This window comes from Ambystoma mexicanum, chromosome 8 (genome assembly GCF_040938575.1).
Source record: "Ambystoma mexicanum isolate Mex_15411 chromosome 8, UKY_AmexF1_1, whole genome shotgun sequence".
In the NCBI taxonomy this organism is placed as follows: domain Eukaryota; kingdom Metazoa; phylum Chordata; class Amphibia; order Caudata; family Ambystomatidae; genus Ambystoma; species Ambystoma mexicanum.
The window spans coordinates 1,423,346,891-1,423,352,890 of NC_090929.1; positions in this window are offsets into that span (position 1 = coordinate 1,423,346,891).

Genomic DNA, 6,000 nt, shown 5'->3' on the forward strand with positions numbered 1-6,000 from the left:
ATCATTTACCGGCGAGGCCCAGCTTAGCCAGTTCGCCACACGGACGCTCCGCACATCTAAGGGAGATAAAAGAGACATTATCAAACAGAGAAAGGCATGCAAGAATAACAACTCAATAAACAGCAATAAGATCTACCTGAAAGACATTACTTGGGCCACTGTCAGTGAAGTAACTGGACCGCACACGCCCACGAAAGACAACGCGCCCCTGCCCAGAAAGCAGGACGGAGAGCACCCCAACTTCTACAACAAGGTGAGAAGAGGACCCAGAGCGGCTGAAGTCATACGGGGGTGGGGGGAAAACTTACCTTGGTCGGCCAGTCCTAAACACAGTCCTCCGGTATTTCCAGGCGGAACTTCCATCGAGAACCATACCAGGAATCACTGAGAAGGATACCAGTGACCAACTGGCTGGGTGGCATACCTGTGGATACCAGGTGAGCGTAACAGAACGCAAAGCCTGTCATAACTAATCCACCTAGGCGCCATGGAGACATCGTAATTGACCAATTGGCCCAATTATTGGGGGACCTTCGTGCCGAGGTTCATTCTGCCCGACAAGAGACTAATACACTCCGAAGAGACCTAATAGTGACCAAAGATCGCATCGAGGAGATCGGTAGACAGTTCTTGCAATCCCAGGCAGGACAGACTCCTCTGCCTGGGGGAAATCCATCGATGCAAAATACCACCTCCTCATCTTTTACCCCTACTCCAGTACAGATCACGTTACCTGGAACAGTTCCCCTGGCACCACCAGAAAGGTTTTCAGGCGACCCACGGAAGTATGCAGCATTCATAAATCAGGGTCGCCTTCATTTCCTTGGTTGCACTGGAGCATTTCCAAACAACCAAGCTCGGGTAGCCTTTGTCTTATCATATTTGAGTGGAAGCGCAGCGGATTGGTCGGTGCCATTGGTGACCCATGATGATCCACTATTACAGGACTATGGGGGGTTCCAGAGAGAAATGGAAAAACTTTTTGCTCACCATACCCAGTAACAAGCAGTTGACAACAAACTCTTATCCCTCCGGCAGGGGAATCAGGACTTGTTGACGTACATTGCTACTTTTAATAGACTGGTTGCCAAAGCCAGGTGGCCAGAAAATAGAAGAACCATGTTATTCCATCGAGGCTTGCGAGGCGAATTAAAGGACGTCTTAGCCCAGGTAGTTGATCCGACCCAGAGACTCTACCGAATTCATAAATCTGGTCGTGCAGCTAGATCACCGGTTGCAGGACCGAAAAGCAGACTGGTCCAAAACAGACTCTCGGGTGGTTTATGTTCGATCAAGGGACAACGCACCACGGGTGCCAGAAAACGCTGTAGAACCCATGCAGATTGGAGGGATACGACCTCCATTAACAAAACAACAGCGGGATAAAAGAAGACACCAACAACTTTGTTTGTATTGTAGAAAACCAGGACATTTCCTGAAGGACTTCCCAGTAACACCCCCAAGGAGAACAGTCGGGCCACAGAAAAGGATGAAGTTAAGGAATCAGAAAACTACCAAGCTCGGCAACCTTAGAGGTCAGTTTGTCGAGTGAGAAGAAAGAGCCACCGACCTCACACTTTGCAATACCAGTGATCTTAATAAACCAGCAATGGTCGTCAAAGATGCATACCGTAGAAGCCTACATTGACAGCGGAGCAGTTGGCAATTATATTGATCAAGAGCTGGCAGCAGAGATGGGGCTTCCTTTATGTTCCAAGTCAACCAGGGACAAGGTAACTACCGTGGATGGGACAGAAATCACCTCCGGACAAGTAACCCAGTGCACAGCTGGAGTAACCTTGATGTGCCAGGATGGACATCGGGAGTGTATTTCGTTCGATCTCATTAAGGCATCTCAGTTCCGGTTAATACTAGGGATGCCATGGTTAGTTGCTCACAACCCTTTGATAGACTGGCGGGCATGGAAATTAACCTTCCCCGGCGACTGCTCTCTGGCCTGCTATTATCCATAGCCGGAACCCGATTTCTGTATCTCCAAGACTCCCAGAACAGCAGTATCTACCCTAGGAGTAACTAATACTTTGCCACATGAATACCACGATTTTCAGGACACATTCCAAAAGGACCAGGCTAACACATTGCCGCCGCACAGGCCATATGACTGTCAGATTGACGTTGTTCCTGATGCACAAATCCCTTGCGGCAGGATCTACTCTCTCACCGAACCAGAAAACCTTCATTTAAAATCCTATTTAGACCAGTACCTTGCAAATGGATTTATCCGCCCATCAAAGTCCCTGGCAGCCAGTCCATTGTTCTTTGTACTGAAGAAAGAAGGGGACTTGAGAACCTGTATTGATTACCATGCAATAAACCAGATCACTGTGAAGAACCGCTATCCTTTGCCACTTATCCCTGAAATGCTGGACCAAGTCAAAGATGCCCAGATTTATACCAAATTGGACCTTCGGGGAGCGTACCACCTCATCCGAGTCAGAAGCAGAGATGAGTGGAAAACCCCTTTCCGTACCAGATATGGCTTGTATGAATATCAAGTCATGCCTTTCGGGTTGTGCAACGCTCCCGCAGCGATTCAATATTTCATGAAGGACGTCTTGAGAGAATTGATTGACGTTTGCGCCTTAGTGTACATAGACAACATTTTAGTGTACTCAGCCCCGAAACAAGATCAAATCAGGCACGTTCGTTCAGTCCTCATCAAGCTCCGTCAACATCTTTTATATGCAAAGCTTGAGAAATGCTTTTTCCACGTCACGAAGTAGAGTTTCTTGGTTTCATCCTTACGCCAGGAGGCATCAGATTGGACGTACACAAAGTAGACGCCATTCTAAAATAAACCAGCGTCTCTGAAAGGGATACAGAGCATGCTGGGCTTTGCGAACTTCTACCGCCGGTTTATCCCAGACTTCACTCAGGTTGTGCACCCGATCACTGTACTGCTACAAAAAACAATAAAAGGTTCGCTTGGACCGAAGAAGTGGAAAAAGCTTTTCTAGAACTGAAACAAAGATTTATCTCTGCCCCAATCCTGCGACATCCTCGTCCAGACCTCCCTTATTTCGTGGAAACTGATGCTTCCAGTATGGCAATGGGAGCTGTCCTTTCACAGAGGGACCCAGAAACTGGCCAGCTGCATCCTGTGGCCTTCTGGTCAAAAAAGTTCTCACCTACGGAGATTAATTACGCCATCACAGACAAAGAACTCCTGGCCATCAAACCCGCTTTCAAAGCGTGGCAACATTATCTTCTGGGGGCTAGACACACCATTACAGTCATCACAGACCACCGAAACCTGCAATATCTCAAAACAGCCAAGGCCGAGTCCTCGCGTCAGTTGCGGTGGGCCCTTTTCTTCTGTGAATATGACTATTTAATCACGTTTCGACCAGGGGTCAAGAATGGAAAGGCTGATGCCTTATCTCGTATGGGCATCAATGAAACAGTATATACAACCTCAGACCCGGTACCCATCATACCTGAAGACAAACTCTTGGGTATCACGACAGCCTTAACACAAGCGGAATTACGAAATGAAATTCGACGGGCGATGGACCCTGATGCTTTCCTCGCAATGCAAACTCAAGGAGAAAAATATTGCATCAAGGATCAATTGTCCTTCTTTAGAGACCGGCTATATGTACCCAAGAAGGAATTACAATAGCATGTTATTTCAGATTATCATGACTCTCTGATCGAAGGACACCCTGGGATCGCCAAAACCTTAGCTAAAGTGAAACAGAACTTTTGGTGGCCTACCTGGCGTAAGGACGTCGTCCAGTATATTCAGTCGTGCGGTGTCTGCGCACAAAATAAATCACAAAAACAAAAACCATCGGGTCTCCTACAACCATTGGACATTCCTCCCACTCCATGGCACACTCTTTCCCTTGACTTCATCACTGATCTGCGTCCCAGTCAAGGGTTTAACACCATTCTTGTAGCCGTGGACTTATTCTCTAAGATGGCACACTTTATTACTCTCAAAGGCCTCCCAGACGCATCCAGCTTAGCAAAAGTGTTTCTGGAGGACATTGTTAAGCTAAATGGCTTCCCATCAGTTCTGGTCTCTGATGGAGGCAGCCAGTTTGTATCCAACTTTTGGAGAAAATGTTGTGCAATGGCGCAGCTTGACATCCGGTTATCTACCAGCACCATCCCCAAACGGAAGGCCAAACCGAGAGGACCAATCAGACCCTCGAGCAGTATTTACGGTGCATGCTGCACCATGAATTAAGAGATTGGAAAGACTTACTTTGGATAGCCGAGTATGCATACAACAATTCCGTACATTCTAGCACAGGACAAACACCTTTCTAGACCCTGTATGGCAGGCATCCACGTACCTCGGAACTCGACCTTCCAGCCAGCTTGGAAATGCCTGCAGTAAAGACTCTCCACAAAACCATCACTCAGGCTTTCAGAAAGGCAAAGGAACATCTCATTCATGCTGAGGAAAAGCAAAAGCACTTTGCCGACCAATGTCGGAAAAAGGCCCCAGACGATCAAGTGGGAGACAAGGTTTGGTTAGCTGCCAAATTTTCTACCCATCAAAGGGACCCAGACCTTCCAACCACGATACTTAGGACCCTATACCATCAAGGCAATTATCAACCCAGCAGCCATCAAATTGGACTTACCACCTAATCTACAAATCCATCCGATATTTCATGTGTCCCTCTTAAAACCAATACAACCCGGTACACGAATTGAGACCACCAAAACCCATACTTATTGATGGAGAACCTGAATTCGAAGTCAAAGGCATCCTGGATTCTAAATACTCTACTGCCAAGTTATATTATCTCGTTGACTGGAAGGGATTTGGACCCCAAGATAGATCCTGGGAGCCCAGTGAGAACATCCACGTACAACGTCTGATCAGGAAGTTTCATGCAACTTCCCAACTAAACCTGGACCAGACAGGAGAAACACTGTGGGAGGGGCCTTGGGGGGGAGTGCTGTCACTACCATCAGCCCTGATCCCCACTGGCAAGCCCATTGGCCAGGTGGAATCAGGACTCAGATCTCAAATAAGGCCTGGCATCCATCTCTCAGGCCCTCTTGGGGCCAGTCCTGGTGCCTTTTGCGCCAGGCTCATCTGCTAGTTCCCTGAGCAGATGTGAAAGACATCTGCTCAGGGAATTACTTTATTTAGGCTTTCATCCAACATGGAGGCATCCACATACCTTGATTTCTAAGAACCAAGCTATGCGGCATAGTGTTTTGGGTGTGGTGGCCTAGGGACTACTTTACCTGGACTACTTTGCATAGGCTATTTAAACCACACCCGAACAAGACAACACGCTTCGCGGTACTTTGCAGCTAGCAACGTGACGCTCACTGTGTCCAGCTTACTCATGAGCCTGGGAAATCAGAACCTGCAGAAAGACAAAAGAACATCGTTAGCAGCAGCATTTTACCTGCGATCTCCATCCTTCACTGCTCGCAGCTCCTGGGTAGCTCAGTTGGATCTGCGCTCCGCCCGGACCAAAGGACCTGAAAAAGGAAGAAAAGACATCATTAAAGGAGGTATTAGAGACATTTCAACCACAAATTGCTTAAAAGATGTACCTGGCTGATCGCCTTTCGGCCGGCATCGCTCTGGGAATCCACACCCGCTGGGAGCACACCGCGACCTACGAAAAAGGGAGAAAACACAGGTCAGCGAAGACAAGACATTGCAGTGCTGCGCATAGAATTTACTTACTGCATCATAGCTCTTATTGTGCGCCATCATTTACCGGCAAGGCCCAGTTTAGCCAGTTCGCCACGCGGACGCTCCACACATCAAAGGGAGATAAAAGAGACATTATCAAACAGAGAAAGGCATGCAAGAATAACAACTCAATAAACAGCAATAAGACCTACCTGAAAGACATTACTTGGGCCACTGTCAGTGAAGTAACTGGACCGCACATGCCCACGAAAGACAATGCACCCTGCCCAGAAAGCAGGATGGAGAGCACGCCAACTTTTACAACAAGGTGAGAAGAGGGCCCAGAGGGGCTAAAGTCATAC